General features: G+C 42.4%; 1 long non-coding RNA gene across 4 annotated transcripts in view; it reads left to right on the forward strand.

Moving 5' to 3' along the window:
- LOC130361769 (uncharacterized) overlaps positions 1-21,794 on the forward strand; it is a 93,410-nt gene that overhangs the window by 55,557 nt on the left and 16,059 nt on the right. For all 4 annotated transcript variants that reach the window (XR_008891146.1, XR_008891145.1, XR_008891148.1 and 1 more), the window contains 2 exons: positions 10,765-10,850; positions 11,189-11,278. This is a non-coding gene — a long non-coding RNA (uncharacterized LOC130361769). The remainder of the gene's footprint in view (positions 1-10,764; positions 10,851-11,188; positions 11,279-21,794) is intronic.

Consider the following 21,794-nt stretch of genomic DNA (forward strand, 5'->3'; position numbering starts at 1 on the left):
AAATTCCCCCCCCCCCCCCTCTTTTTCTCTTTCTGCTGAAAGATTCACGCACCACCATCAAATATCCGCCTCAAGTGGAATATACATAGACATTTTTTCTTTCTGCAACAGCAGGTAGGCATCAATGATACGCATTGATATCACAGTGTTAATATTTAATAATCATACCAAACACTTTTACTAAAAAATATCACTACATTGCTGTATCTTTTTAGTGACCAAGTATATCTCCTTCCCAACACTCCAATTCAGTAGTCAATTGGATAATTGGACACAGCAACCCGAATTGATACCATTCAACTCCCTCAGCTTGTTGATAATTCCAACCGAAATCCATAGATTACATTCACAGCACCGAGTACTTTACAGGTGGGTGACGTACAACATATTTCACCCTTAATCATTAATACATGTAAATCCAATCACAGTAACCCCGCATTTGCATCTTTTTACAGATCAACTATGGAATAGAGACTACAACTGTCACGATCCCGGCTGGTAGGAGGTGGATCCTCTGTGCCAGAGAGGGATTGGCGTGGACCGTGCTAGTGGACCGGTTCTAAGTCACTACTGGTTTTCACCAGAGCCCGCCGCAAAGCGGGATGGTCTTTCTGCGGCGGTAGTGACCAGGTCGTATCCACTAGCAACGGCTCAACCTCTCTGGCTGCTGAAGAAAGGCGCGGTACAAAGGAGTAGACAGAAGCAAGGTCGGACGTAGCAGAAGGTCGGGGCAGGCAGCAAGGTTCGTAGTCAGGGTGGATAGCAGAAGTTCTGGTACACAGGCTTTGGACACACAAAACGCTTTCACTAGGCACAAGGGCAACAAGATCCGGCAAGGGAGTGCATGGGAGGAGGTCAGATATAGTCAGGGACCAGGTGGAAGCCAATTAAGCTAATTGGGCCAGGCACCAATCATTGGTGCACTGGCCCTTTAAGTCTCAGGGAGCTGGCGCGCGCGCGCCCTAGAGAGCGGAGCCGCGCGCGCCAGCACATGACAGCAGGGGACGGGAACGGGTAAGTGACCTGGGATGCGATTCGCGAGCGGGCGCGTCCCGCTGTGCGAATCGCATCCCCGACGGCCATGACAGTGCAGCGCTCCCGGTCAGCGGGACCGACCGGGGCGCTGCGGAGAGAGAGACGCCGTACGCGCTCCGGGGAGGAGCGGGGACCCGGAGCGCTTGGCGTAACAACAACAGACAGGAAACATTCTATGAGACACTCTGCACTTTATATTTAGACCAAATATATTTTTCCAGCTAATAAATATCAATTGTTTTTAACCAGTATCTGTCACTTTAATAAGCGCCAGCACTTTATAATTCATTATTTATACAGGTGGGTTAGACCACTTATCATATAGGTATACAGGACCCTATATTGTGCAAGGCAGCTCCCCTACAATAGATCCCATACATTGTGCTCGTATTATCACTATATACTGGTTATTCACATTTGTTAAAACAATTTTAAAGGCCCCAAATGCTGCAAAACAACAAACTGTTATTTACCTCCCCCTCCAATTTCACGCTGATCTAGTTGGCAAAACAAACATTTCCTATTTACAGCAGTGTTGCCTTCAGCTGTGTGCCTACAGCTTTTGCAAAACTACAACTCCCAGCATGCCCAGACATCCTTTGACTGTCCAGGCATATCTGCAGTTGTAGTTTTGCAACAGCTGGAGGCACATTTTTGATAAAACTGTTACAGCAGTGTTGCTGCAGGCTATGTTCCTCCTGCAGCCTTGTCAATCAGCCATCTCATGTCCATGACCCTTGGACACACTCATGCTGCTAAGGGACTCATCAGTGTCCCAGGAGGTAAGGGGATCCCTAGTGGTTGGATTTTCAAAGGCAATTTTCTTTAATAAATGTTTTTTTTTTTGTTTTTTTTTTAATAGAAGTATATTAGGAAAACTATTGTTTTGCCAAGATGTAAAACACATAAAAAGTTTTTATATCTGACCGTGCCAAGTACAATGCTTGGCTATCTTCACCAGCTCCCATAGAGAATGCATAGAGCGGCACCATACATTCGCTGCTCCATTCAAAGCCAAGATCGGGTAGGTCCCAACGGTTAACTGTTCCCTAATCTATATGGTCATGTGTTCATGCTGCACATTTGGTTGCAGTACAACATTACCAAATCTCAGGCATGTGCAATGAAAACTCCATGTAGCTTTAAGAGCATTCTATCTATCCTATGTCACAGATCTGTCAAAGTGATGGAAGACTGGCATTTCCACCTAGGATTTAGGATGGTCACCTGGCAACTATAGGCATTATTTATTTGCAGTTTAGGTGTTTAACCCCTTAAGGACGCAGGACGTAAATGTACGTCCTGGTGCGGTGGTACTTAACGCACCAGGACGTACATTTACGTCCTGTGCATAACCGCGGGCATCGGAGCGATGCCCGTGTCATGCGCGGCTGATCCCGGCTGCTGATTGCAGCCAGGGACCCGCCGGCAATGGCCGACGCCCGCGATCTCGCGGGCGTCCGCCATTAACCCCTCAGGTGCCGGGATCAATACAGATCCCGGCATCTGCGGCAGTTCGCGATTTAAATGAACGATCGGATCGCCCGCAGCGCTGCTGCGGGGATCCGATCATTCATAACGCCGCACGGAGGTCCCCTCTCCTTCCTCCGTCCGGCTCCCGGCGTCTCCTGCTCTGGTCTGTGATCGAGCAGACCAGAGCAGGAGATGACCGATAATACTGATCTGTTCTATGTCCTATACATAGAACAGATCAGTATTAGCAATCATGGTATTGCTATGAATAGTCCCCTATGGGGACTATTCAAGTGTAAAAAATAATGTAAAAAAATTTAAAAGTAAAAGCAAAAAAAAAGTGAAAAATCCCCTCCCCCAATAAAAAAGTAAAACGTCAGTTTTTTCCAATTTTACCCCCAAAAAGCGTAAAAAACATTTTTTATAGACATATTTGGTATCGCCGCGTGCGTAAATGTCAGAACTATTAAAATAAAATGTTAATGATCCCGTACGGTGAACGGCGTGAACGAAAAAAAAAAAAGTCAAAAATTCCTACTTTTTTAATACATTTTATTAAAAAAAAAATTATAAAAAATGTATTAAAAGTTTTTTATATGCAAATGTGGTATCAAAAAAAAGTACAGATCATGGCGCAAAAAATTTGCCCCCATACCGCCGCTTATACGGAAAAATAAAAAAGTTAGAGGTCATCAAAATAAAGGGATTATAAACGTACTAATTTGGTTAAAAAGTTTGTGATTTTTTTTAAGCACAACAATAATATAAAAATATATAATAATGGGTATCATTTTAATCGCACTGACCCTCAGAATAAAGAACACACGTCATTTTTACCATAAATTGTACGGCGTGAAAACAAAACCTTCCAAAATTAGCAAAATTGCGTTTTTCGTTTTAATTTCCCCACAAAAATAGTGTTTTTTGGTTGCGCCATACATTTTATGATATAATGAGTGATGTCATTACAAAGGACAACTGGTCGCGCAAAAAACAAGCCCTCATACTAGTCTGTGGATGAAAATATAAAAGAGTTATGATTTTTAGAAGGCGAGGAGGAAAAAATGAAAACGTAAAAATTAAATTGTCTGAGTCCTTAAGGCCAAAATAGGCTGAGTCCTTAAGGGGTTAAGGGTGTAGTAGGAAGCAAGAAACATTGGAACAGATTTACTAAGAAAGTCTGGGGGATGTCGTAGAAATATTAAGTTGTCACATTGCCTTCATATTGTTCAATATGGCGCAGATTGATGTGTTGTCACCTAAGCATCACAGCTGCGGTGGTTATTGATGGCACATGGAGGTGCATCATATCTTTTGTAGGCTGAATCTTTGCCTTGTAACCCAATGCTGACTGGATGTATGGGCGTGGCTTTTACAGAGTATGTGGGAGTGGCTTTGTAAACCCTCCCTTTGTGCTAGGTATAAACAAACCGAACACGCGCTAGTAAGGGGTATTCTTCCTGATGTTGGTGGGAGAAAACGCGTTGCTGTATCACAATATGTTGTTTGTTCTTCTTTAACTATGGCAACTTCACGATCCTGGCCGCCACACTGAGCCTGAATTACTACGTTCGGATTCCGGGGGGTTTATGTCACACACATTTTTTGGAAAATGCCTGCTGCAGTTTTTAATATTGTTTTTTTTGTGCCAAGTACAGAAGTGGATTTTCAAGGAGTAAGAAATATAAAAGGAAGGACTTCTAATTCTAGTTGCTGGAGCAAAAACAGCAGAAACATTTTTCCAAAAAAGTATTAAGTGTTAAACCACCTTATCACTTAGGCTAGGGTTACAGCACGACAGCAGGTCACATCTCACAAGTTGTGTGCTCAAAATATTTTGTGTGACTATATTACAGTTCAGAGTTAGCTGTAAAAAATAAATAAAAAAGGAAAAACATTGCCAAATGGAACAGAAGACACAAGCAGGTTGCATGCAACTTGCATTGAGATCAATTGGAGAAAAGTCACATGCAACTTAAAACCAAAAGTCCATCAAAGTCGCTGTATAATCCCGGCGTTAAAAAGAGCAAACCTAGACTTGGCAGCTTAAAGAGGCGCCACATTAACCACAAAACCATTTAAAAAATGCCCTGCGGGACGCAGGTAAGTTACACCTGTGCACCACAAATACTACACAGAGGATACCCTAACCCTCTTCCCAGGAGGATTTAAAGTTAGGGTATTAGTGATCCTCTGTGTAGGATTTGTGGTGTACATTTACCACAATGGCTCATGCTGTATGATATACTTGGTGCATCCGCACTTGTTTCCCCAGATTTACTCAAATTGTCTGATAGGACAGGAGAGAGCACAGAGGGGTCCTATCAGACAGTAGTGAGCACAGAGAGGGGTCCTATCAGACGGGAGAGAGCACAGAGGAGTCCTATCAGACGGGAGAGAGCACAGAGGAGTGCTATCAGACGGGAGAGAGCACAGGGGAGTGTTATCAGACGGGAGAGACCACAGAGGGGTCCTATGAAACGGGAGAGAGCACAAAGGGGTCCTATGAGACGGGAGAGAGCACAGAGGGATCCTATCAGACGGGAGAGAGCACAGAGGGATCTATCAGAAAGGAGAGAGCACAGAGGAGTCCTATCAGACAGGAAAGAGCACAGAGGAGTGCTATCAGACGGGAGAGAGCACAGGGGAGTGTTATCAGACGGGAGAGACCACAGAGGGGTCCTATGAGACGGGAGAGAGCACAAAGGGGTCCTATGAGACGGGAGAGAGCACAGAGGGATCCTATCAGACGGGAGAGAGCACAGAGGGATCTATCAGAAAGGAGAGAGCACAGAGGAGTCCTATCAGACAGGAGAGCGCACAGAGGAGTCCTATCAGAAAGGAGAGAGTACAGGGGAGTCCTATCAGACAGGAGAGAGCACAGGAGTGCTATCAGACAGGAGAGAGCACAGGAGTGCTATCAGACAGGAGAGAGCACAGAGGAGTGCTATCAGACAGGAGAGAGCACAGAGGAGTGCTATCAGACAGGAGAGAGCACAGAGGAGTGCTATCAGACAGGAGAGAGCACAGAGGAGTCCTTTCAGACAGGAGAGAGCACATAGGAGTCCTATCAGACAGGAGAGAGCACAGAGGAGTCCTATCAGACAGGAGAGAGCAGAGAGGAGTCCTATCAGACAGGAGAGAGCAGAGAGGAGTCCTAGCAGACAGGAGAGAGCACAGAGGAGTGATAGCCCACCCTCACTTACTGGACTTTGTCATTACTTGTGCTTCAGCTTTGACAAAGCCATGATTTTATAAGTCATGATTTCTATTAAAAGAAAATTTTCTTATGAAGTATATTAGAAAGGTTAGAAAGTCTTAGATGTTACAGTCATTTACACATAGATTAAGACTTTGACAGACAAAAAGGGAAAGTCTGACTAGACAGAGTAAGCACTTACTATGCGAGAAGAGTGAATAAAGAGACTGAGTAAATGGACAGCTGTCATGACAACATCCTGCCCTTTCTATTAACATACTACCTGTATTCTGCCTTTGTCAGCTCTTGGGAAATTCCCACCCCCCAGCTCGCTCTGACTGTTTGGTTCCTGCTTGTAAATTGACCGGTTTTCATACTACAGTTTATTAGGGAATTGCTGATAATGCAAAACAGCTCTAGCTTGGAGGCAGGAATTTCAACAATAATCCAGGAGGAACTATTCCAAATTCACACTAGGCTATTAGGGCATGGCCCAGTGTAGTGTATTGGACATGCAGTGGATAAATTTTCCTACCAAAAAGCACAACAGAAAATTGCAACAAATTGTGCAGACGTGTAGATTATGGAAATCAAATTTAAAAAATTAAGTAAAATAAAAATCAATATTAATAAAAAAAAGTTTAAAAAGTACCTGTCACCAAATAAACTTTTCTAAACTAACTCAGACTACAGTGGGGATCAAAAGTTTGGGCACCCCAGGTAAAAATATGTATTAATGTGCCAAGGAAAGATGGAAAGATGGAAAAATCTCCAAAAGGCATCAAATTACAGATTAGACATTCTTATACTATGTCAACAAAAGTTAGATTTTATTTCCATCATTTACACTTTCAAAATAACAGAAAACAAAAAATGTCATCTGCAAAAGTTTGGGCACCCTGCAGAGTTAATATCTTGTACTGCCCCTTTGGCAAGTATCACAGCTTGTAAACACTTTTTGCAGCCAGCCAAGAGTCTTTCAATTCTTGTTTGAGGTATCTTTGCCCATTCTTCCTTACAAAAGTCTTCCAGTTCTTTGTGATTCCTGGGCTTTCTGTCACGCACTGCTCTTTTAAGGTCTATCCGTAGATTTTCAATTATATTGAGGTCAGGAGATTGTAAAGGCCATGGGAAAACCTTCAGTTTACGCCTCTTGATGTAATCCCCTGTGGATTTTGAGGTGTGTTTAGGATCATTATCCATTTGTAGAAGCCATCCTCTCTTTAACTTCAGCTTTTTCACAGATGGCATCAAGTTAGCATCCAAAATTTGCTGAAATTTTATTGAATCCATTTTTCCTTCTATTCGTGAGATGTTCCCTGTGCCACTGGCTGCAATACAACCCCAAAGCATGTTTGATCACCCCCATGCTCAACAGTTGGACAGAGGTTCTTTTCATTAAATTCTGTTCCCCTTCTCCAAACGTACCTTTGCTCATTCCGGCCAAAAAGTAACATTTTAACCTCATCGGTCCACAGAACTTGTTTCCAAACTGCATCAGGCTTGTCTCTATGTTCATTTGCAAAGTTCAAACGCAGATTTTTGTGGTGAGAACGTAGAAGAGGTTTTCGTCTGATGACTCTTCCATGAAGACCATATTTGTACAAGTATCTCTTTAAAGTAGAAAAGTGTACCACAACTCCAGTGTCTGCCAGATCTTTCTGGAGGGATTGTGCAGTCAAACATCGGTTTTGAATTGTTTTTCTCACAATCCTGCGAGCTGTCCTGTCTGATATTTTTCTTGGTCTTCCAGATCTTGCTTTAACTTCCACTGTTCCTGATGATTGCCATTTCTTAATTACATTCCGAACAAAGTATATTGACATCTGAAAACGTTTTGCTATCTTCTTATAGCCTTCTCCAGCTTTGTGAGCATCAACTATTTTCAGTTTCAGATTTCTAGACAACTGCTTAAAAGAACCCACGGTGCTGATTGTTGGGGCAAGGTCAAATGAATCTGGGCATTTAAAACCTTTGAGATTGACATCAACTGGTCTTCCCAGATGATGATTGAGGGGGGGGGGGGCAGTGCATGCAAAGGGGGCAGTGCATGCTATAAATTCTGCAGGGTGCCCAAGCTTTTGTTTTCTGTTATTTTGAAAGTGTAAATGATGGAAATAAAATCTAACTTTTGTTGACATATTATAACAATGTCTAATCTGTCATTTTATGCCTTTTGAAGATTTTTCCATCTTTCCTTGGCTTCTTTATGCACAATAATACAAATTTTTACCTGGGGTGCCCAAACTTTTGATCCCCACTGTATGTTCCCTAACTACTCCTCAAAACATTTCAGAACTTTAAAAAGCTCTGTATCTTACCTTTATTCTTGCTCACATAGTGCAATCTCCCAGCAGGAGAAAGTGGGCATTTCCCAGCAGGCATGACATCATTGAAGCCTGCTGGGGGACCACTTCCGTCCTCACATGGTTGCAGCACTGTGATGAATAGAAGACCTCAGGCTCTGTGCATGTTTCAGTCTGTGTTGCTATCAGTGAGGCTCTCTGGCAGCTTTCAGTCTGTGCAGCTTTCTGTGAGAATCTGTGGAGCTTTTACTTTCTGTGCAGCTGTTAATCAAGCTCAGTGCAGAGAAACACTTCCTGAGTTTGGTCTCCTGCCTGGCCGGGAGGAGACCAAACTCACTGTATTAATTGTGGCAGGGAACAGAACAGCGCCACCTAGAGGCGTTTTTTTCTATTAAATTTTAAACATATTTATGTGGATAATTTAAAAAGCAACTGAATGGGAAAGTGTCTGCTAATTACACAAGGAACACTATATTAAAAGTTTTATTTGGTGACAGGTACTCTTTAACAATATGTACCCTTATTGAGCCAAAAAAATGCACATTAATTGTGTATGTTGACTTCCATAGGCTGGGATACCATATGGAAGGAGAAGTAAAAGTAATTCCTTAAAACGTAATTTACACTGCGATTTGCCGCTGAAGGACCGCTGTATGGTGCCTTTACATGTGCCTGCTCGGAGCGGCAATACGCCACTACGAGTAGACACACTGAAGCGATGTGCGCGTCGCCACTCATGCGCTGTGTACTCGCACACATCGCCGCCGCTCCCCCTGCTTTATGCGCTAGGCCAAGAGCTGCTGCGGTGGGCGAGTACACAGCGCATGTGCACGACTCGCACATCGCTTCCGTGTGTCTGCTTGTAGCAACGTATTGCCGCTCCGAGCAGGCACATGTAAAGGCCCCATACATCGGTCCTTCAGCGGTGATCCACAGCTGTGGATCCGCTCGTGTGAACGTATCCTAGGTGAACGTTCACACGGGCAGATTACCTGCAGATGTTGCTACCTTTGACTTCAATGGGTCAGCAGATAATCCGCAATAGATTTTCCGCAGCTAATCCGCCCTTGTGAACGAACCCTAAGGAAGTTAATGGGGAGAGAAGCGATAAGTGGTTGCATTTCCAACATCATAATTCCCTAATTTTTTTAATTCTCATTCACGTGGTTGTAAAAACTGTAACATATACGGCACAGAAATTCTGCACATAAAATCTGCAAATGCGCCATTTGCGACCCTTCCTTTATGCTGGTTCATTAATGTAGCTGGATGAAGCATAGAAAACTTCTCCAATTCTAAGTAGGGCACAACATACATACCTGTGACACTCTGCCTAGAAATCTACCAGTAGGGTAAAGGCCTATAGGCTAGGGATCACAGGGCATGCCACAGGTCTGGATATTTTAAACCAGTGTTTCTTAACCTTGTTGGAGGTACTGAACCCCACCAGTTTCATATGCGCATTCACCGAACCCCTTCTTAATTGGAAAAATAAAATATGATTTTTTCAAATTCAAAACAAAGGAGGTATATATTTAAGTATATATTTATACATAGGTGCACAAAATGAACAAAACCATTAAGAACAAAGAACAAAACCATGAAAACATGATTTTCACACAAAAACATAATGAATATTTACTGCAAATCAGTGTGACTTCTGCTGTTGTCTTTCAGAGACCAGTTCAGAAATGCGCGGCTTTACCTTGGCAAGTGCCACTCATGTCATTTTCGCAACAATGGCAGTGTTCCCCCCCCCCCCCATTAGGCAGGCCAGTGGTCTTCAACCTGTGGACCTCCAGATGTTGCAAAACTACAACTCCCAGCATGCCCGGACAGCCAACGGCTGTCCGGGCATGCTGGGAGTTGTAGTTTTGCAACATCTGGAGGTCCACAGGTTGAAGACCACTGATTTAGGCAGTGTTCCCCCACAGACATACAGCCTCCAGCCATATACAGTGTATGGCTGGAGGCTGTATGCCTGTGTACTGCCCACTTCAATGCTCCGGCCACCGCTCCGGCTATAGCAGTAGGTCTCGGGACCGGTGGTCGGAGCAGCGAATATGACGTGATGCTGGTCACTTACCAAGCTGGCCAGCGCGCATCTTCCTCCTTCTCTATCCTCCGATCCTCGGCGCCTTCGTTTCCATGGGCACACGCACAGGAAGTCAGTGACGTCCCGTCGTGCGCTATGTCCTGGCGGCCCTGCATTTTAAACTTAACACGGGGCCGCAGGGAGTTAATAGTGATGGGGGGAATTGCCCCATCGCTACAGGACGGGCAAACAACGGCTCTGCTCGGGGCCCCGGGCCAGCTCGGGGCCCCGAGCAATTGCTTGGTTTGCCTGTCCTGTTGCGACCTCCCCCACCGAACCCCCGGGACTGACTCACCAAACCCCTGGGGTTCGATCGAACCCAGGTTAAGAACTACTGTTTTAAAATTTGTTCAAACGTAGTCACATGTAGACTAAAAGTTGGTTTACTATAGTCTTTGGCTGCACCGCAGAATACATCAGATGTGTTTCACAATTCTACGTTTTATTTGCAGGATACATAAAGCGTAATAGACATGGTCATAAAAGAGACCAAACTTAGTAGTAGACTACAGTCTGTCTACTAAAGTCTATGGGGGTAATACAACATGACCTATCCTGACCTATTCTGTCTGCATACATTCCAATCATGATGTAAACCCCGCCTTATATGTTAAAGACAATGTTTATTCTTCCTATTTTTTTTTTTAACAACACAGAATTGTTAAACAGCGGTATTCACATCCTGGAGACAGCATTCCACATGTGTCCTTATGATGCTCCATGACTCATGTTATTCTAGCATGTAAGTCTATGATAATAACATTGTAAATATAGGTCAGGTAATGTAATGTTTATGACTAATATCTAACAAAATGTAGGTTAATTCAGTCTCCGATAAGACAGGTGCCTTAAAACTTTACACATTTTTTAAAAGACTGACCAATGTAAACCATTCACCTACTGAAAGGTTGCCATCTTGTGGTAAAAAAGTAGTATTACGCCTACGAAAAAGAAATAGGTGTATAGTACTGTAAAATATGTGATGCCTGGTTACAGTGCTTTTAGAAGTAGAAACAAGTCTATTGTAAAATAATTTATCGGGGTTGTTTTTATGCAGGTATTTTTTATTTTTTTTTCCAGATGAATGAAGTGAAGTGAAGCAGTCGGCATTTCGGCTGGATGTCCGGTGCACGTGGAGAGACAATAAAATGTAAAGAGAGGTCCTGGCAGGTAAATCTGAAGGCTAAATAAAACATTGCAAAGCTACTCACCGTGTGTCAGGACCTCTCTTTTTTCCATTTTTTTCAGTTGAATGGAATTTTAAAGGAAAACTGTCAGTAAACTCCCCCAGCAGTAACCAGAGGTACTGGCTGGTAGTGCGGGGGACGCTGATCACTTTGCTGTCTACCATACCAAGATCCGTCCCGCCGTTCGCCAGTTATCTTTTTTGTGGATATGCAAATGAGCTACTAACTGGCACGGGCGGGGTTAAAAGGCACCTTCGGGCACTGTGACGTCAGCGCCTCTCGTCCGCCGCACCACCCGGCTTCGGGCATAGTAGGCAGCAAATTGATCAGCGTCCCCTGCATTACCAGCCAGTACCTCTGGTTAGGGGGCGGGGGAAGTTTACCGACAGTTTTCCTTTAAAAGAACATGTTTTAAGGAAAAGACTTCAACCTCATTAACAACATGTGTGTTCTGGGTACAAAAAGCGATACTGTCAATATAAAGGGGATCTCTTGTTTTTTTTTACTGAAGACAATTTTACTGCACATTTATTTACTGCACAGGAAGCATGAGTGTACATAAAGTAGACACTGAATTGTAAAGAAAACCTACTACAAGGAACACAATACTGTATGGAGGTAGTTGTCACCTCACTCATTATTACAAAAATCTGTTTTTCTGAGATAATTGTTAAAATGGGTACTCCACTGGGGGGAAAAAAAAATAATAATAATTTAAATCAACTGGTGCCAGAAAGATTTGTAAATTATTTCTATTACAAAAATCTTAATCCTTTCAGTACTTCAGATGCTGTATGATCCACAGGAAGTTCCTTTCTTTTTTAATTTCCTTTCTGCCTGATCCCAGTGCTCTCTGCTGACACCTCTGTCCATTTTAGGAACTGTCCAGAGTAGGAGCAAATCCCCGTAAAAACCCTCTCCTGCTCTGGACAGTTCCTAAAATGGACAGAGGTGTCAGCAGAGAGCACTGTTGTCAGACAGAAAAGGAATTCAAAAAGAAAAGAACTTCCTGTGGATCATACAGCAACACTTTTTTACATTAACTATTGACAGACTGTCTTCTAGACAGGAAGTTAAATTATATTTCAAAAAAGGTAGACAAAATAAATGAAAATACTGATGCAATATGGATCAAATACGGATATATGTGTGTTTTTATTCCTCTTCATAGACTTTAATGGGCCTATTACATCCATAACAACTCTACTCTGCAGCAGAAGAGGCTCAGCACAGGTAAGGAGACATTAAGACGCATCTACAGCATAAATACAGGATAGGGGATAAGTGTTTGTTTGTGGGGGGTCCCAGCTGCATCCCCACCTCTCCCATATAACTACATGGAGGAGGCGTGTTGGCAGCATGCCTCCTGCACGGGAGAACCGCAGCAAAGCCGGGACTTCATGTGGGAGATCCCGGGGGGTCCCAGCGTTCTGACCCCCCCCCCCCCCCCGTGATCAAACACTTATCCCCTATCCTGTGCATAGGGGATAAGTGTATTAACACTGCAGTTGTCCTTTAATAGGAAGATGCCGGCCAGACATCACTGTGCATGGGGAGCTTGGCAATGCCCCACTTTTGCATGTACTAAAGAACCTGGATTGTGGTGGAACAGAGGGATGGAGCAGGGAACGGTAACGTTGTTACCTGCACTATAAACAAGTTAGTGCGGGTGAGACTGATGACAAAGTCAGTTTACAAAAGGTAATTATTATGACATGCTAATAAGTAAGGAGAAAGTTATACCTGCCTTGTTGGTGCTATATACTTGAGTGTGCAGCATTGTGAATTTGCAATGGTTTAAAACATGTAACTGTGCTAAACATGCTTAATGGCTATGCATACTGAAAGCTGGATTTTGGGTTACTGATTCTAGATGCTCCCCTTATACTGTTTATACCCAATGTGAAATCTCCCAATGCTGAGAGTTTGGGGTAAAATCTACTTTTATTAGGCAAATTCAAAGAAGGGACAAGAAAATGTCCGACACTTTGAGTGCAAAAACTCTTTATCATAGCAGATATTTAAGGATTATTTACACCCGAAAAGTGTCAGACATCAGACATTTGCTTGTGCGGCCCTACCTTTTATTTTCATACTAGCTGAGTACTCGGCATTGCCAGGTTTTTCCTTCCTAATCCTTGTTGGGGAGGAAAATAAACTTCATAACCCGTCCTCATATATTGTTATTTCCCAACCCCATATCCCGTCCTCCTATCCCATCCTCCTATCTCGATCTCGTATCATGACCTCCTATCATTGTATGGGACTTTAAACAAAACCCCCCGACCCTGGCAAATGGGGGTGAGTAAGGGTTAAATCACCTATCCTATGTTTGTTGTTGACATATAAGTAACATGTGTAACAAGTTTCATGTTAATATCTTTAGCCGTTTGGACCTGATGCTGGAACTTGCGCGCACACACACACACAGAGTTATATATGATTATTATAGCCCAAACTCACAGCACCTGACCTCATACTACTTACCTGCTTGTCCTTATTGTAGTCATTGCACTTGTGTCTGGTCCATCATGGGGGACATGTATCATTTCCAGTGTATAATAGAAGTTTTTTACCCCTCTGCCTGTTGTGTAAATTTGGCGCAGCTGCGTTAAATTTATCATTCTTGTGCAGCTACTTTCTTGAATTGCGTTTAAATTTAGAATTCTCCTCAGAGCATAAATTTACACCGCAGCTCTATTTAGTAGGAGCTTTGTCTGCAGCGTATCTGCACCTAAACAGTAAGTTTTGTCCTCGTTATTAGTTTTAGAATTTTTTTTCTTCATTATGTAGAGTTTTAATCTCACAATAATACCACTTTTTGCACCCAATTATAACACATCAATTATACCAATGTCCTTATTCTTCATTTAACATCTGTGACCCCCCTGTGCAAATCACCTCAAATGTACATGGTGCACTCTACCTTATGGGCCTTGTTGTGCGGCCCCCAGAGCACTTTGCGCCCACATATGTGGTATCTCCGTACTCTGGCTAAATTGTGTCCCAAAAAATGGGGATCTTTTTTCCCATTTACCTCTTGTGAAAATGTAAAGTATGCGGCAACACCAGCATGTCAGTGTAAATAATTTTATTTTTATACACTAACATACTGGTGTAGACTCCAACTGTTCCTTTTCATAATGGGTAAAAGGAGAAAAAGCCCCCCAAAATTTGTTAGGCAATTTCTCCCGAGTACGGCGATACCCCATATGTGACCCTAAACTGTTGCCTTGAAATACGACAGGGCTCCAAAGTGCGCATTTGAGGCCTAAATTAGGGTTTTGCATAGGGGTGGACATAGGGGTATTCTACGCCAGTGATTCCCAAACTCCCAACATGCCTTGACAGTCAATGGCTGTCCGGCAATACTGGGAGTTGTTGTTTTGCAACAGCTGGAGGCTCCATTTTTGAAACAGTGCTGTACCAGACGTTGTTCATATTTATTGGTGAGGGGGGCTGTGTAGGGGTATGTGTATGTAGTGTTTTTTACTTATTTTATTTAAGTGTAGTGTAGTGTTTTTAGGGTACAGTCACATGGGCGGGGGTTGACAGCGAGTTTGCTGCATCTCAATCTTGCAGCACTCCCTGTAAACCTCCGCCCATGTGAGTGTACCCTATTTTGCAACAGCTGGAGGCACACTGGTTGCGAAACACGGAAACCGACTCAGTGTTTTGCAACCAGTGTGCCTTCAGCTGTTGCAAAAAATTCAAATCTCAGCATGCAGTGACAGCAGAAGGACATGCTGGAACTTGTAGTTATGCAACAGCTGGAGGCATACTGCTATAACTCCCAGCATGCCCTTTGGCAGTCCGTGCATGCTGAGGGTTGTAGTTATGCAACAGCTAAAGGCACACTGGTTGCAAAACACTTGAAAGTTTTTTTACTTAACATAGTGTTTCCAAACCAGTGTGCCTCCAGCTGTTGTACAACTTCAATTCCCAGCATGCATGGTCTGTCAGTGCATGCTGGGCGTTATAGTTTGGAGGCACACGGGTTGGGAAAAAGAGTTAGGAAACGAACAATGTTTCCCAACTAGTGTGCCTCCAGCTGTTGCAAAACTATAATTCCCAGCATGGCCAGACATGCTGGAAGTTGTATTTCGGCAACATCTGAAGGGTCAGATGTTGATGAACTACAACTCCCAGCATGCTTGGGCAGTCTGGGCATGCTGGGAGTTGTAGTTTTGCAACAGCTGGAGGTCCACAGTTTGTAGACCACTGTATAATGGTCTCCAATCTGTGGTCTTCCAGATGTTACAGAACTATAACTCCCAGCATGCCTCGACAGAGTGGGCATGCTGAGATTTGTAATTTTGGAACATCTGGAAGAGCACAGATTGGAGCCCATTATACAGTGGTCTCCAAACTGTGGCCCTCCAGATGTTGCAAAACTACAACTCCCAGCATGCCCAGAAAGCCAAAGGCTGTCTGGGTATGCTGGGAGTTGCAGTCTTGAAACTCCCAGAGGCAGCAATGAGATCGCTTTACGGCGATATCACTGCTGCCAATGAAGATGACGCCCTGCTGCTGCAAACTCACCACCGCGTGAGGACGCCGCTCGCACCGGGACACCGCATGGCCGGGTAAGTGACGCCGGGGGACGGGTAAGGGACACTTAGCAGAGCGGTGTGTGTCCTGATCCCTGTGATCTGGACTCACACACCAAGCTGCTATCAGTTGGTCAGATTTGGCTAGCTGATAGCAGCGATCGCTGGGGGGGGGGGATGGGGGGGGGGGGGTAGGATGAAACCCCCTGTGGTCACATGGTAAGATGGCTGGCTATCAGTGATAGCCACCATCTTACCGGGCGCTGGGAAAAATTATAACGGAAAGCAGTAAAAGGAGAATGATCTACAGTGTTAAGTGGATTACAAAGCTATTTTAATGTGACGGAGCTTGTTCAATGATAAGATATCAAACATTTCCTATGTAAATGTATTAAATTGTTGGATCATAAAATAACAAAACCAATATACAAGTGATCTAATGAATAACTGAACTGGAAACAAATATTCTATATGCAAATTATTTTAAAAGTGCTTTGGAATAACCAAGGAGTAAAAAGCAATATAAAGCAAACCAAATGAGGAATTGAGATAGGAAAGTTATAACATTGTGGTGGTTCCTTAGTAGAACTTTCCTTCAGAAATAGAAAGGATCGCTACGTGCAGTTAAAGTTGGCTTATATTTATGGGGAAAAAGACGCTTTTGCGTCAAAATTTTTGGTGCAAAGGAAAAGTATGCAGGTAATAAATCCATGTGTACTATATATGCAGCTCCAAGGTACCCTGATTCAGCCACATCTGGAGGACATGCTGTACCAAAACGTGCGCAAAAAAATGCGCAAAAAAAGGGCTTGCGCAAAATTTTGCGGAAAAAAATACACACAAAACAGGGGTAAAATCTTTGATACATGTCCCCCCATGTGCCTGGCGTTGGAGGGATACAACCAGTGGCGAGCGGAATTCCCCAATGACTTCTCAGTGGATTCTGCTGGTATATGGGAAAGACAATAGTGGGAAACCTAAAACCGTATGTGAAAAACTAAAAAAAGATTTTACAATGTTAAAACCTTTTCACATTTAATTTTTTATTTTTTTATTGTTTACAATCTGGAACAGTCATACAATGAATGGTGATACTGACAGACTGGTGGAAAGTACAATCATTTTTCTGAATACATATGCTATTTGACCGGTATAAGGTTAGCTGTAATTTGTACATTAGAACAATATAACTAGATTGTTATTATACAACTGACTGCCATATACTATATGTACTATACTGTTCTCATTGTAAGGACTGGTATATAGGATTTTGCCTATACACTGAGAGAAGAAAGCAGTACCCAGGGTATTACTTCACACTAGTGGCATCATTTACCCATGCTGCATTTCTTTGTATACTGCTTGGGCCACATCCTTGACATTAGAGATGAGCGAACTTACAGTAAATTCAATTCGTCACGAACTTCTCGGCTCGGCAGTTGATGACTTTTCCTGCATAAATTAGTTCAGCCTTCAGGTGCTCCGTGGGCTGGAAAAGGTGGATACAGTCCTAGGAAAGAGTCTCCTAGGATTGTATCCACCTTTTCCAGCCCACGGGAGCACCTGAAAGCTGAACTCATTTATGCAGGAAAAGTCATCAACTGCCGAGCCGAGAAGTTCGTGACGAATCAAATTTACTGTAAGTTTGCTCATCTCTACTTGACATCACAGTCTAAGCTTTCTTGTGCATTAAAAGCATTTTCATTCTAAACACAAACATATTTTAGTCCAATAAAACAATGCTATATGAAGGAGATCTAGCCAAAACCCAGTTACTAACCCCAGAGTGGTTACTAAAAGAAAAAAACAATATAAAAGCAATGGTGCACGCACATGCTATAGTAAATCCTGCAAATATGATGAGGGTTTTACCTAATATAACATAATGGTTCATAGGAAATCTCTAAAAGGTGGTTTCACACACTGCAGAGGGATAAGTGTCTGATCATGGGGGGGGGGGGAATGCCACTGGGACCCCCACAATCTATTGTACAGGGCCCCAGATACTTAAAGGGGTTATCCAGGAAGATAGAAAAACTGAGATAATTTCTTTAAAAAAAAAAACAGCTCCTCGTCTGTCTCCGGGTTGGCTATAAGTTGTAATACCACAGCCAACCTGGGGACAGATGTGGAGCTGTTTTGCTTCCACCTTCCTGGATGGACACAAGTGACGGTCTGAGACACAATGAGTTAATAACTGGTAATTGGCTGAGCTGGCAGTCACCTGCGTCCATCCTGGAAGGTGTGTGCCGAGAACAGGTAAGTAACCGGGCCCCATACAGGAGATCACAGGGACAATCCAGGTGGTCGGACCCTCCATGGTCAAACACTTATTCCCTATCCTGTGGAAAGGGGATAAGTGTCCAAAAAGTTCAGTTCCCTGGAGTACCCCTTCAAGCCAAAGCCAGATGTGGATCGAGAAGGAAGGAGTAGTAGAAGCTGTAAATACAGTGAAGGAGTGTAAGCATGCATGGGATAGGCATAAGGCTATCCTTCATATAAGATAGAGATAGGCATAAGGCTATCCTTCATATAAGATAGAGATAGGCATAATGCTAATTTCATATAAGACAGGGATAGGCATAATGCTAATTTCATATAAGATAGGGATAGGCATAAGGCTATCCTTCATATAAGATAGGGATAGGCATAAGGCTATCCTTCATATAAGATAGGGATAGGCATAAGGCTATCCTTCATATAAGATAGAGATAGGCATAAGGCTATCCTTCATATAAGATAGGGATAGGCATAATGCTAATTTCATATAAGATAGAGATAGGCATAATGCTAATTTCATATAAGATAGGGATAGGCATAAGGCTATCCTTCATATAAGATAGGGATAGGCATAAGGCTATCCTTCATATAAGATAGAGATAGGCATAAGGCTATCCTTCATATAAGATAGAGATAGGCATAAGGCTATCCTTCATATAAGATAGGGATAGGCATAAGGCTATCCTTCATATAAGATAGGGATAGGCATAAGGCTATCCTTCATATAAGATAGAGATAGGCATAAGGCTATCCTTCATATAAGATAGGGATAGGCATAAGGCTATCCTTCATATAAGATAGAGATAGGCATAAGGCTATCCTTCATATAAGATAGGGATAGGCATAAGGCTATCCTTCATATAAGATAGAGATAGGCATAAGGCTATCCTTCATATAAGATAGGGATAGGCATAAGGCTATCCTTCATATAAGATAGGGATAAGCATAAGGCTATCCTTCATATAAGATAGAGATAGGCATAAGGCTATCCTTCATATAAGATAGGGATAGGCATAAGGCTATCCTTCATATAAGATAGAGATAGGCATAAGGCTATCCTTCATATAAGATAGGGCCAGGGACTATTGATAGGATTCAGATTATTGGGCAGACTAGATGGGCCGAATGGTTCTTATCTGCCGACACATTCTATGTTTACATAATTCCTTTACATATAATTGATTCCTTTTGAATCCACATCTGACTAAAGCTAAAAGCAAATTGACTCAAAAATTGCAGCCTTCTTTCCCCTCCAAAAACGCTGCATAAGACACCAGCCCTGGGAACAGGACACAATGCAGATTACATTTTTGTGCCATGTCCTTGAATGCCAGTCACTTGAATTTACATGTGGTACAGATTTCTCTCCCCAATTCTGTGACACATACATCTACCTTTACATTTCTCTATCATATGAGAACATGCACTGTGTAAACACAGCCTTAAATGAACCTATCATTTGGGGCCCATTCACACCTTATGTATTTATAGGAAGAACTTCCTTTACAAGTGGAACAGATTCCAGTAACATAACAGCGGCAAGCAAGCAACTCTTTAATAATAGGGCACATGCAGGACATTTCTGCTGGTTCTGTATTACAGACTGGGGGCACTCTGCTTGCCATTGTTTGGTGTTTGGGCATAGCATTGCAGTTTGCTTACTGTGCTTCTAGGGAAGACAAATGTGCACAAAGCCTTTGACTATGTTCACATTTCAAGAGGAGGCATTTAAAGCGGAGCATTTTTAGGAAACTCAACTTAAAGGGGTTCTCCAGTAAAAAACCTTTTTTTTTTTTTTTTTTTTTTTTTATATCAACTGGTGCCAGAAAGTTAAACCGATTTGTAAATTACTTCTTTAAAAAAAATCTTAATCCTTCCAGTACTTTTTAGGGGCTGTACACTACAGAGGAAATGCTTTTCTTTTTGGATTTCTCTGATGTCACGACCACAGTGCTCTCTGCTGACCTCTGCTGTTCATTTTAGGAACTGTCCAGAGCAGCATATGGGGATTTTCTCCTGCTCTGGACAGTTCCTAAAATGGACAGCAGAAGTCAGCAGAGTGGGCGTGACAGAAGAGAAATCCAAAAAGAAAAGCATTTCCTCTAGTATACAGCCCCTAAAAAGTACTGGAAGGATTTTTTTTTTATAAAAGGAATTTACACATCTGTTCAACTTTCTGGCACCAGTTGATTTAAAAAACATAAAATAAAAAGTTTTCCACGGGAGTACCTCTTTAATATAACTTTCTAAAGCAGTGATCTCCAAATTGTGAACTGTTGCATAAAAAAAGACAACTCCCAGCATGCCCGGACAGCCAGCAGCTGTCCGGGCATGCTGGGAGTTGTAGTTTTGCAACAGCATAGGGTCAACAGTCTGGACACCACAACCCTAGAAATTATTATTATTATTATTTTTTATTTCTTTTTTAACCAAATTTGCACAAAAAATTGCAACTTCTGTCATTTCTTTTTACCACTTTTGAAGAGGAGCAAAAAAATGTGGGAGCTTAACTAGGAGGGGGAACTAGTCAGTTTACGACTAGTGCATGAAACACTGTTTTAATAACTATCACCCTATAGCGTTTTTTGGACATTTTAGAACTTTTTTTTTTTTATTATAAAATAACTGAACCCCTTTAAAAAGAGGTTCTCCGGAAGAAATAAAATGTTTTTAAATGAACTGGTGCCAGAAAGTTAAAATAGATTTGTAAATGACTTCTATTAATAATCTTAAACCTTCCAGTAGTTATCAACTGTTGTATACTACACATGAAGTTGTTTAGTTCATTCCAGTGAATGATCACAGTGCTCTCTGCTGCCACCTCTGTCCGTTTCATGAACTGTCTAGAGCAAGAGAGGTTTGCTATGGGGATTTAGTCCTGCTGTCCTGACATGGACAGAGGTGGCAGTAGAGAGCACTGTGGTCAGACTGGAATGAACTACACAACTTCCTCAGTAGTATACAGCAGCTGATAAGTACTGGAAGGATTAAGATTTTTTAAATAGAAGTAATTTACAAATCTGTAAAACGTCACTAGTTGATTCGAAAACATTATTTTCCCTCTGAAGTACCCCTTTAATATAGGAGCTGGTCAGTCAGTGTCCGCTGCAGGGGAATGAAGAGATACATGGCGGACAATTAGATGAATGGATGTCCATGTAATGTATACATTGGTAATGTCCGCCAGAACAAGAGCCACTGCTTGTTCTCAACAGCCCTTCTCTAAAAGGTCTCCATGAGGTCCATATGCCCCAATAGGTGCCAGACCGGATCTTCACTTTGCATGCAATGAAGCAACCATGCATTATATTGTGCGTTCATGTCTACTTCTTCTATTCACACCATAAGTAAATAATAAAATAAAAGCACACAAATGACAAAAAAATCCAAATAAAGCCTGTCCACTAGAAGAAGAAAAAAACTAAAAACATGTCCACACAGACCTTTTGGTTCAAGACTACAGAAACCCACACAAAGCACAAACACGTATTAACCCTACGCTGTCACGTAACATATAAATTGCATTGATTTCCTTTGCTGGAGAGAACAATATTTGTATATAGCTTTATAAAACAAACAAACGCAGGACATCTTAATGTAAAACCTATGAAGCGAGACAAAGAAAGTGTACACAAGTGCCTGGACAAGGGCCAGTGACATAGGCGTTTC

The sequence above is a fragment of the Hyla sarda genome, chromosome 3 (assembly GCF_029499605.1).
Source record: "Hyla sarda isolate aHylSar1 chromosome 3, aHylSar1.hap1, whole genome shotgun sequence".
Lineage (NCBI taxonomy): Eukaryota > Metazoa > Chordata > Amphibia > Anura > Hylidae > Hyla > Hyla sarda.